At 36.0% G+C, this 12,056-nt stretch overlaps 1 long non-coding RNA gene across 1 annotated transcript; it reads left to right on the top strand.

Moving 5' to 3' along the window:
* The first annotated feature begins 7,794 nt into the window (after positions 1-7,794).
* On the top strand, positions 7,795-11,785 carry LOC145671877 (uncharacterized). Its single transcript, XR_014128547.1, has 2 exons — positions 7,795-8,095; positions 10,501-11,785. It is a non-coding gene; the product is annotated as an uncharacterized LOC145671877 (long non-coding RNA).
* Positions 11,786-12,056: the final 271 nt, after the last annotated feature.

The following is a 12,056-nucleotide window of genomic DNA, read 5'->3' as shown; positions in this document are numbered from 1 at the left end:
CTGTGAGCCAGAAATACTGGGCGCTAAATCTACGGCGCTACATATACGGAACCCCTAAGACAAAACCTTTGATTGGTTAAAGTTTAGAATCCCTTTCAGTAGCTATGCTATATAAGATGTGGATCTACAGCTTAACTAGGTATCCGAACCACATGAACCCCCTCCAGGAATAGAAATCGGGTCTCTCGTGTCACAGACACGTAGGCTAACCTAGAGGTTTGCACGAGCGGAATTTTTTAGCCCGGGCTCGGCCAGTGAATTTATAATGTGAGGCCCGATCCGAGCTCGAAATATGTTTTAGCCTTTAGGCCCGAGCTCATGTAAGAATCAAATGAACTCGAAATTTATTTACAACAATATATTAGAGGTTTAATTTTGCAGCTTACAAGCTTACATGATTCAGAGAGAATAATGAAATAATGGTTATCGTTTACACTTCCTAACTATGTGAATTATCTAAAGAAAATGGGCATTTATATAAATTTCCTCTCCTTTAACTTCGATACATTATTGTGGGACGTTAAACTAAATATTTTATTTAATTTCCTTTATATGCATTCTCATGAAATGGAAACGAATACTTCACATATTTAAAACTGAATCAATGTGAGCAAATTCTTATTCAAATGGATGTGTACTCACTCAGATAGTTCTCAAAGCAGTTATTGTGTATTGCTGTGAAGAAAAAGAATGGAACCTACACTCTAGCTCCTCAAACTTTCACTCACAGATAAGCTAAGCATGTTTATTTCTGTTACTATTAGTTTTTCTCTCCACTTATAGTTAGCTTTACGCTCAATTGCACAATGATAATCAGATTTTTAGTGTGGGTGTCTCAAGTTACAAATTTAGTTGTGGTTTAAACGTTCTCTACAAAGAACGGTCCTATAAATATCGTTGTACAGGATATTCACAAAGGTAGACCCGAAAACGCCCGAGAAATATGATTGTATATTTAAAAATTTACGGCTCAAGTCCACCTCGAATCCGAAGTGATCTAGTGTAGTATAGGCCCGAGCCCGTGCAGGCCTCATGTGTAAAATATGATACATTTTATCAGCGCATTCACTGTAAATCAGTGTTGCCACAGTCCTAGCTCTGGAGTAGGCTGAAAAATAGTACCAAATTGAAAGAAAAAGGGCTGAATTCATTATTTTATACCATCGGAGGAAATGTGTCAAAGAACGCGTCTCCCCACTTTCAGAAAATATCTGTGGCGTCCCCCACTTCTAAAAAATTGCAATGGGCAAAGGTATTCACGGGGAACGGCGTGACGTCATGCATCCCTCTACTTTTTCAGATCCACTTTTACCCCTGAGTGTAATACATGACTCTATAACATGAAAGTAACAGAGGTAGAGTTCTATAACACTCCCCCTTTTTCCAAGAGTTTAAATCAAGAAAGTTTTTTTTAATAATTTTTAAAAAACATCCAAATAGGACGACTAAAATTTCTACCACACTGCTTCTTTCTCGTCCCCTTTATGCGCGGCGCGGATGCGCTCATCTAGCGTCATTTGTTTTCCGGTATAGTTCAAATTACGAATTTTCTACACAAAGTTCGTAGCGTTATGCGGTGCAACGCCACAGAAATAAACGTTCAACAGCATTTTTTAAGAGTCCAACACACAGTATGAGTAACGTGAGATGTAGGAAAAGTCTTACTGACACTTTTGAAAATGTGACATGTATTTGTTAAATGGTGCTGAATTGGGTAGAATTGTACCAACCTTTTCACAAAAGGGGCTGAAAATGCCTGCGTGGTACCAACGGGCCGATGAATGACAAAAAGGGCTGAATTTGGTACAATCGTACCAAGTGTGGCAACACTGCTGTAAATCAGATAATGTACTTCCAGAGAGTGAAAATGATTAGACTATTACATCATTGGCTGACTTATAAGAACATGTAGTTTGTCTCAGTTTAAACAAACACATACTCATATACGTTTCAAAAGTTGACATTGTTCTTTAGCCTACTGCTAGTTTTGAGATTAGTATTCATTACACAAGTGTTGTTTAGTTTGTCAGTTTTCTTAAATGTGCAGTTTTGTAAGACGTAATAGAAATGTCACTAATTGTGTACTACGAATCCGCCTGTTGTTGTTCGGTTTATACGCTCAGAGATTATTGTTGGTAATCACTTGTAATACAATTTTGAAATGTATTTTGAAGTTTTTTTTTTTTTTTTTTTTTGCTTTTTTAGTTTAAATGTTGCTTACAATAAACAATGCATCTAATGCCATTTATTGCTTTTCCACGTTAAATTGTGTATAAATTTACTTTTTCTACATTTAGAGTATCAACATGCCCCTTCATAGTATCAATTTGCTCCTGTCTGTGGTACATTGATACAATTCGTCTTTCACAACAAAAATAACTATATTAATGTAACGTTCACTGAGATCTCCATTGAGAAATAGTCAGTGGCTAACCAACATACCAAGGTCTCTATTTACCGTATAATTGATTTTGTGACGGTTTCTAAAAAAAATATTTTTAAAAATCTTGATTGAAAATCGTATTAACACGTTCGCTGCTGAGGACGCCCATCGGCGTCCAGTACTGAATTTGGCATATGCGCCGGACGCCTCTCGGGGCTTGTCCCTGCAGCTGATTCACTTTCCCGCCAGCGCTAGTGCAGGTATTGGCGGGAAAGTGAATCAGCTGCAGGGACAAGCGCCGAGAGGCGTCCGGCGCATATGCCAAGTTCAGTACTGGACGCCGATGGGCGTTCTCAGCAGCGAACGTGTTAACTTGCCTCGCTCTCTCGTACTATATTTTCGTTGAAAAGCTGCTAAATTTTGGTAAGAAAGGTATAACTTTCATACAAACAGTAAAAATCTTAATTGCATTATATATAAGAACTTAAAAATTCATTGATGTGTTAAAAGGTCTACCTAAAGTAAGTCCCAGAACGCAAAATTATTAAAGGCACAAGTCCAGAAAACTGGTAAAAGGGTTAACATTTACTATTTCTTTTTTTCTTTTCTGTTATCTTTTTTCATCAGTGAAGCTGTACCACCGATCACTAAGTAAGACTTGTAGCTATAAGGTTAGCGCACACAACTTTGACAAGGAGAGTCGGATTTGATTTCTGGTGGGAGCTTGCGTCGTTCGGATTCCACATTAAGCTATAGATCCATGTCTCGCATAGTCTCGGTGCTAAACGAAACGCTAAAGTTCAAATTAATAAACCAATCAACCAGGGGCGTCATTTCAGACTTCGCTTGGGGGGGGGCAAGAGCACCACCGACATAACACTTTCACGTTTTGTACTACTATATTGTAGGCAATCTATTAAAGTATATGTATTCCTCAAACTCTTGGGGGGGGCAATTGCCCCCTCCTGCCCCCCCTAAATGACGCCCCTGCAATCAACCCGTTCAGTAAATATTAATACAGCGTGTTCAAAAAGTTATGGAGCACGTTGTCGACAGTATATATTCATTGTGACAGAGTACATCCACACTAGCAGTTATGCTTTGACTCAGAGGACCTACACAGAAGTACGGAACAGATGTTTCAGATAAATCCTCCATCAAGCGGCTGTACCAGTTGCAGGAGAGAATTAGTTAAGCGGACGCACCGAGACAGTCAACTCAGTTGCTAACACAAGAACAATTGATCAATGTGCAAGCTGCATATACTGTGAATAATAATAAAAATAAATAAATAAATCAACAGAGCGACCAGGGGCGGCTCTGTAACGTACTCTCATAGTCACGTGCCTTCCTAATTAATACGAAGAAATATATATATATATATATATATATATATATATATATATATATATATATATATATATATATATATATATATATATATATATATATATACTTAAATATGGACATTTCTTCCTGTATATGAATCAGGAAAGGCGTAATAAAATTTAGTTATTTTATTATGAAATCTGCAACACTGATTGCTGTCTGTAAGCGATGTGACACCATAGGGCAAGTCATAATGCATTATGTTACCTTCTGTTCATTTTCCTTGACTTGGCTCTTTCTACCGTCAGTGCTATTACAGAACAGCTCTTTAAACTAATGGCCTTACGTACAATGTAATCACATATTTTCATGACTGACAAACCTTTCTTTTTCCACCTTGTTGCAGACGGAAGAAAAGGGAATAGAGTGGAGTTTCAGCTCAAGCTGTGTCGCTCACTGCATGGAAGAAGGGAGGGATTCGAAGGAGAATTTTTGTTCAGCTTCTTGCAGGTGAAACAACGAGTAATACTGTTTCCAAGACGAGAAAGCTTTGCTGTAGGTTTTCGATGAGACTGTATTTACTCGACGACGCTCATGTATAAGTTATGAAGCAATAATAATAATAATAATAATAATAATAATAATAATAATAATAATAATAAATAATAATAATAATAATAATAATAATAATAATAATAATAATAATAATAATAATAATAATAATAAATGCTTTCTAAATTTTAATTCATTTTAGAATTTCGAAATTTAACGCTTGGGCCCAACCATTGATTACTATTGCCTGGGTTCCGATAGTATTCCAATATTTTGACTGACATCATAATTCGTTTAATGAAACGCTGGTCCGTGAGATTGTCCAACAGTGCTCTTTTACACTTCCACCGTTCGTTGTGCCTGGTCAAAAGTGAGACTGTGCGGGACAGTTCGACATTATCTGTACACCATGAGATCGGTGGTCAATGTCTTTTGTATGGTTGATTTTGAGGTATCTACCTCGGCTGCCAATATACTTGTCCTGGGATTCGCTTCCACAGTTGGACCTACAGTCTTCATGTTGATAGTGGGAGTCTTTTTGCACGTTCTTTTTCTAACAAGTCGTTATCACCCTCTTTGAATTTTTGAACCATATCTGCTGTGATGTAACTCACTGCATGTTTCCTCTTTCGCCACACAGATATTTTTGTTCTGCTTCGCTTGCTGTGTCCCTCAGTTGAAACTCATACAGCAGAAGTTTGACGAATCACTGTTCTTGACCAACCCATACTTACTTCAGACCACCTGCAACAAGACGAGAAACTTCCATTAATGTCTCTTTACCAGGGAAATGATTTCTCCTTATATTGGTTGCTATGTTCCTGCTAACCACTAATATTTCCAGAGGTGTCCAAAGTTTTTTTTTTTTCTGCCATGGCGGGAAACTTGCGGGATACCCATGTTAATTGTTACACTTGTAATTCAAGAAACAGGCTACACAAATATAAATTTTTATTGTTTTTCATGGTCTGAAAATCAGTATTATCAGTATTATCCCTGCAATCGAATCAATAACAAGGAGCAACGTCTGTGACGTTGCTCTTTTCAATTCTCTGGTCCAATTGACATACTGTTCTTTCTTAAACTTGGACTTCAGTGGCATCAAAACCATAATCAGCTTACCAACTCCGAAAACTATGGGTTCAACACTAATGTCAATCAATTTGAACATCTCATTTTCACTCTTTCTCACAGAATGCTGAACTTGGGCTTAAACGACATACAGACTGTCACTATTTATTTCATCGTCCCCAAAAACTGTGGATTTGACGCTAATATCGTTCATTTATAACAATTTTACATGCCACATCCTACCACTCCTATGGATGCTGGAAATGTTTTGTTTCAATAGTACCACTACTGAACTCAGGAAACCAAAAAACCATTAACTCGATGGAGGGGCGTCATTTAGGGGGGCAGGAGGGGGCAATTGCCCCCCCAAGAGTTTGAGGAATATATATATATATATATATATATATATATATATATATATATATATATATATATATATATATATATATATATATATATATATTTTAATCGATTTCTATAAATATACTAGTACAAAACGTGAAAGTCTTATGTCGGTGATGCTCTTGCCCCCCTCAAGTGAAATCTGAAATGACGTCCCTGACTCGATGTGATTTTGAGTTTATGTCTTTTACAGCATTGACCTACGGGTTAATGTGGGTTCCGTACTACGTGGGCTCCCACCAGAAATCGAACCTGGTTCTCCCACTCCAAACTATGGATTTTTCATTAATATCGGTTGTTTTGATTATTTTTACATGTCATCTTTTCTCACCCCATAAGTGTACTAGAGGTATCCTACGCCCAATGTATTTTTGTTTCAGTCTGTAAGCAGCAGCGTCTTCTCTCGGTGTGCACGTTGCGTGTTAACGCCCAACGAAAAATGAAGAAGAGAGTATTTTAATTTAATTAAACGGATCATCAGAACTAGAGATTTTTTAAAAAAAATTTTAAACGAGAGAGAATGTTTAAGTGCAGAAGAACCGAGAAGTGCTGTGCGATCCACGTCATGTTTTGAGGAGGCACCTCTGCGAGTAAGTCGTTGGCAACGCTTTGGCTGAATTTTCACTGCTTTACAAGACTCAAGTTGCGCATGCGCTTCGTGTTTCTCACCTCGTGCTTCTGTGATTCAAGACTTATAGAAAGTCAACGTCTTGAGTTTTCTGCTAGTCTCAAGCGTTGCCAAGTCTGTAGTTTTATCAGTAGATGTACAGATATTTTATAGCAATACGGAATACATTTCTTTTTTTTTTGGGGGGGGGGGATATGATCTATGCACATTTTTATTGTTAAACATATCGTTCAATTCATAAGTTAAGGGTGCAATCGACTTCTTGCTAAAATACATATAAGGAATACGGTGAAAAGAAACATAATCATTTTCTCTCGATCCAATAAAGTTGCGTTCGAAGGGTCAGTTGATATTAAGAAAAAGCTACAGAACGGTTTTCCATTCTGCCTTTTTCTTTCCCTAATTTTCATTTACTTTGTCGTTAGTGGGTCATCCTCAAGACTTACGGTTTCGGGTCCCCTATTACTGTTTCTAAAAGAGTAATCCAGAGGTTTCTACGCAATGAAAGATGACTCGAGCTGGAATTCAAGTATACTGAAAAAACAGCCTCAAGGTGCGTGTTTGCATGTAACAAAATTCATTTGTTTAACTTATTTTTTATTTCAGAAGAACAAACTTTGTCTGCGATTAACAAATCTGCTTTGTAACGCGCAAAAAAGCTAGTTTGTTTAAACACGACTTTGTTCAATGACAGAGACTAAGTGACAGAGACTAATACGTGTTCTTTACGTTCCATTCTCAATCATAGATATTATGTTTATTTTATTTCATCACATTGAAACAATGAGGAACATATAGAAAGCTCTCATTAACTATATTTGAAGGGCTTGGGGTAATATATATTTACCCCGAAGAAAAAGCAATATTTGCGGTGCAATATCGTACAAAAACCCTAGTCAAGGCAAGAACACTATGTTTACTGCCGTCTAATCTCGGTTTTTGCATACTCGTCAACAGGAACGGGTCATAAGATCAGGGACGTACGGAAGGGGGGGGGACACGGGGGTCCGGACCCCCCCCGAAATTTCGACTTTTTAAAAATTTAGCCTAATTTTAGGGGCAATTTTAGCAATTTTAATATAAAATAGCTTCATATTTAGTTTGAACCCCCCCCGAAATAAATTCCTGGGTACGCTACTGCATAAGATAGTGGTACCCACCCCCCTTATGTCCATGACGCACCCCCAACTGTCTGACTTACCCCCCTCCCAGGCTGATCGTATAATTATCGTATAGTATCTTGGTATAAAGGACAAGAAAAATTTATGCATTGTGTTATCCGTAGGTGTTCTTCCTTGAAAATAAAATCTTTTTGATTAATTTTTACACCCTACCCCCCAAATATTTCAATGATGCAGTTTGCGTCATAGCTCCCCCCCCCCTTGTGGGCACCCCTGTAAGATATACCGGTACTGGAATGCTAAAAATAGTGAAATCTCAATTTTAGAAAAGGAAAATCAGCCATATTGCCCCAAGCCCTTTCTTTGTAAAATTCAGTACATCATTTTGAGAAAAGTAGAAATGTGCTATTTGTTTTTAAATATTTTGAGAGAAGACTGATCATAAAACTGTATAATTATTCTATAGGTTGTAAGAGATATGTTAACACAGTCTCTTATAAGAAGATCTATTTTAAAATCTTATCAAGAGAAAAATAAATTGGATGGAAAAGCAAGGAGACGTATTGTATCCATTGTAGTAGATCATTACATGGACTTACGGTGTGGACTGTAAGTATATTTTTTAGTTATTGCAACATTCAAGTAAGTGATAATTAAAGACCAGTAATGCCATATTTTACCCTTTTACAGGAAATCGTACATATATATATCATTTATTGAGATCATTGCCCATTTACCATTGTATTGGCTGCTTTAGTTTTGTCACTTTTGTATCAAAATTCAAGTCATATTGCTTGCTGTTCAATAAACGTAGGAATAACTTGAATAAACGTAGAAATACTCTTACCTTACGTTTTCGCAGTTTACTCGTACTGTTCAGTGTCCTTCTTTTACTTTATTCGCTGACGTCCCAAACTTGCTAGTCTGGACGGTTAGTTAAAGTAGGTTGTTACGTTATTTGTAACTCTCTTAAAAAAAAAAAAAAAAAAAAAAAAAACTTATAAAATGTTTGGATTTTCGAAAAATGTGTGTTGTTTAGTTAATAATATAGTTTTTTAAATCTTTATGTTTTCTTTCAGGAAAATAGTAACGAAATTATAGATTACTGTCAATCATTTCAATACGTAAACCTAATAAGCTTCTTAGAATAAATATGATAATCAGGTTAAATTTTAGTTAGTGAATTATCACACTTCGTCTAACTTATTCACTGAAATTGGAGTGAAGCTATAGATAACAGCATCTAGTTTAGCAATTTTTAACCGTCTACGAAGAAAGTAACAGAGGAAACTGAAACCATAATAGTAAATGACACACATAATTTATACTTACAAGACAAGGTTGTTCTTATTTCTATAACTTAAAAATCATTAATGAAAAATAATTTTGAACGTAAACTGATGTAATAGTATCTATAGTGACACGTAAAGAATGCTTAATTTTCAGAAATATAGTAATTTCGGGAGTTGTAAAAATTCTTCACGGTTGTTAAAAAACGAAAAACGCAAATTTTAATAAAAACATAATAATTCGTATTATCCGTAGGGGATATATTTTGTGGCTCCGTAAACTGAGGAGCGTAACCAGCGTATTGCAAAAGGAAGGCTGGTTTACAAATATAGAAACAGAATAATTTTTTAAAATAGTTAGGGATTGTAAAACATTACCATTCATCACGTAATTTGAATCAAACAGAAACTAAGAATGGTAAGAAAAAGTTGAAAATCATACTCTAAATCAGATTTTGTATAACCAGTGTTCGTTCCCTTTTATTACATGAACACATATTTTACAATAGTTATATGTGTAAGTCATCCCCTCAGTGGTAATGATGCGTGGGTTTCTTTGATTTGTTTTAATTATCATTTAGCGTCCCATTTCAGCAGCGAGGTTATATGAGACGTATACCTAAAGTTTAACGAGAAACCCGAACCGCTATCGTTCAATGCTCTTCCACCGAAAATCAAATCCGGCACACCATGCACCAAGACACACGTGCTAGCCATTAGACCAATGGGAGGGCTAAAGTGCGCGGGGTATGTGCTTGGTGGTGAACAAATACGTTCTGCGTGGGTTTTCTCCCACTTTTTTCATTCATGCATTTCGTTTATTATTGCTATCACTTGTCTCTTTTAACCTAAAACAAGTATTTTATTTTTTAGTTGAACGTCTCACGATTACGACTTTTAGGCTAAAGGAGTGATGATGAATGAATGTGAATAATTGTAAAATTAGTTATTTTCACTTCCACTGGAAATCGAACCGAGCATCACGTGCATACATGGCGCACGCGCTTGATACTAGACACGCGGGGAGGGTTCTTTAGCCTACAGGATATAAGCGTGGAACGTTAAAAGTGTAAGCCATCCATAGATGGTATTATTGAGTTCAAAAATTAAATAGCAAGAGTTTTATTAATACTTTACTTTAGGAATATCGTTAAAAATTGAATGAGTTAAGGAAAAATTTGTTACTTTTATTTACGGTGAATGTGAAGCATAATTCTAAAAGTATGATTTATATCATTATTCGTTTTCCAACCAGATATTATGTTGTTCTATTAACTTAAAAGAACTTAAGTGACGTGATTATAACTTTTCACATGATTACACATTCACATTAACTTATTGTTATATCTGTCGTATAATAATTGTCTAAATTTTCAAGGTGAACTGCCATCTTCCTCAGCGACACTTTCTTATACATTAACAGCAAATTCTTTACATGTAGTGTGATCTAAAAAATAATTAATGTTGATGTTGGAAGTGGCTGCTGAAGAAGATAAAAAATCACATTGGAAGTTTCTGTAATTTCTGTATGACAGACATATACCAAGATTAGTTATGGTATACCAAGATTTTTCTTATAAAGAGTTCAGATTTTGTTTTTCGTAAGATTTACTATCAATCAAAGAATGTAATTTGAGAATAATTACTGTTGATAATTGGAAAACGTTTCAAAAATACGATGGGTGTATAAAATTTATGATGTGATTGCGTTTTCTTTCGATTCAGATTCTGAAGCTTACTTGATAGTGGAAAATCAACCATCAGATGATTACCGGACTGCAGAAGAAAGCAAACACTGATTGAAGTATAATTGTGGACCAAACGAAGAAATTTCAGTCCATTGGAGGAATCCTTCGACACGGGAGACTACAGTTCAATTCAGAATGGAAACTAATGTTTATTATGTAACATTATACGGTTCGTGCATGCTATATATAGCTTCGATGATACAAGGTACGTTGAACTTGAATCCAGTTAATCAAGCAAGAGGAATGTCTATAAGTAGACTTATATTGTGATATCTTCCACTGAATTGAAGACTTCTGTTCTAGTATTGTTGTAAGAAAATTGAAATGAAAGGAAGTTTTTAAGTTTTACGTCCCATGGTTATACTGGGTAGACTAAAGGAGACTGTGATGATAAAAATAAATGAAATGGTGGAATGAAGAAAGCGGGAGGAAACTGAAGAACCACGAGCAAAACCACTCAAACGGTGCTTTTCTACCACAATACCCACTTGCTGTGAGCTGGGATCGAACCAGAAGTGAACGCTCTACCATTGAGCCACTGCTGTCCCCAGCATTTACATTATTTCACAAATGATGTTTGGAATTTCTCATTATCATATTTAGGACAAAGAGATAAGAATCACTATTGTCTTCAATATTAATTGAAAAAATTTTATACGAGAAATACCTGGAATCAAAGCAGACTGAGGGGTGTGTTCGAAGAGTTTAATAAAATGTAAGAACCAAATACTTGCGTGAATAAGCGATTGAGGCAAAGTTCGTATGTAAAATCGCATCTTCCAACCATCTGCTAAAATTCCCTTTTTAATATTTTTTGAATGTTTTTTCTTTTATTATTATTATGAAGGGGCCGCGGTGGCTCAGTGGTAGAGCGCTCACTTCTGGTACTTGCAGTTCCGGGTTCGATCCCAGCTCCCGCCCAGTGAACTTTGTCGTGGACAAATACTGTGTGCGTGGGTTTCCTCGGGGTTCTCCCGTTTAATCCCACTTTCTTCATTCCACCATTTCATTCATTTCTCATCATCACCGTCTCAGCCTACACGGTATAATCGTGGAAGGTAAACCTCAAAGATTTCATTTCATTTTTTATTAAATTGTTAGTAATTGTTACGATGATTTAATTATTTTGAGGAAAGTGCATCTGGTATATAGAAGATCGCAATGAAAGTAACCACGTTTTATCGACAACTCCGTAAATTCTCTTTCATTTTGTTTGGTATTATCTACCTATCATTTACGAAACAGAATTTTGAACTTTTATATACACAAAGGGTTCCATCACATTCACGTTTCACATACACAAAGGGTTCCATCTGCACAAGATATCTTCAACAAATCATATGGAGATACAAGTTTACTCATTTCTATAAACAAATAGCTTTTGTCTTCCGTAATGACTTAAGTATGATTGTGCGTATTAAAATATTCGGTAGTATCCTTTTTGATTATGAGATATAAAATATCAGAACATAGTGGCACATATTTAATCGAAAACAGGGCAGATATCTTCAACTGAAAAACGCATCATCAAAC

This window comes from Thermobia domestica, chromosome 15 (genome assembly GCF_964235325.1).
Source record: "Thermobia domestica chromosome 15, izTheDome1.hap1.1, whole genome shotgun sequence".
NCBI classification, from domain to species: Eukaryota; Metazoa; Arthropoda; class Insecta; order Zygentoma; family Lepismatidae; genus Thermobia; species Thermobia domestica.
The sequence above is the reverse complement of the archived record's forward strand: the minus strand, read 5'-3'. Positions and strand labels throughout refer to the sequence as shown.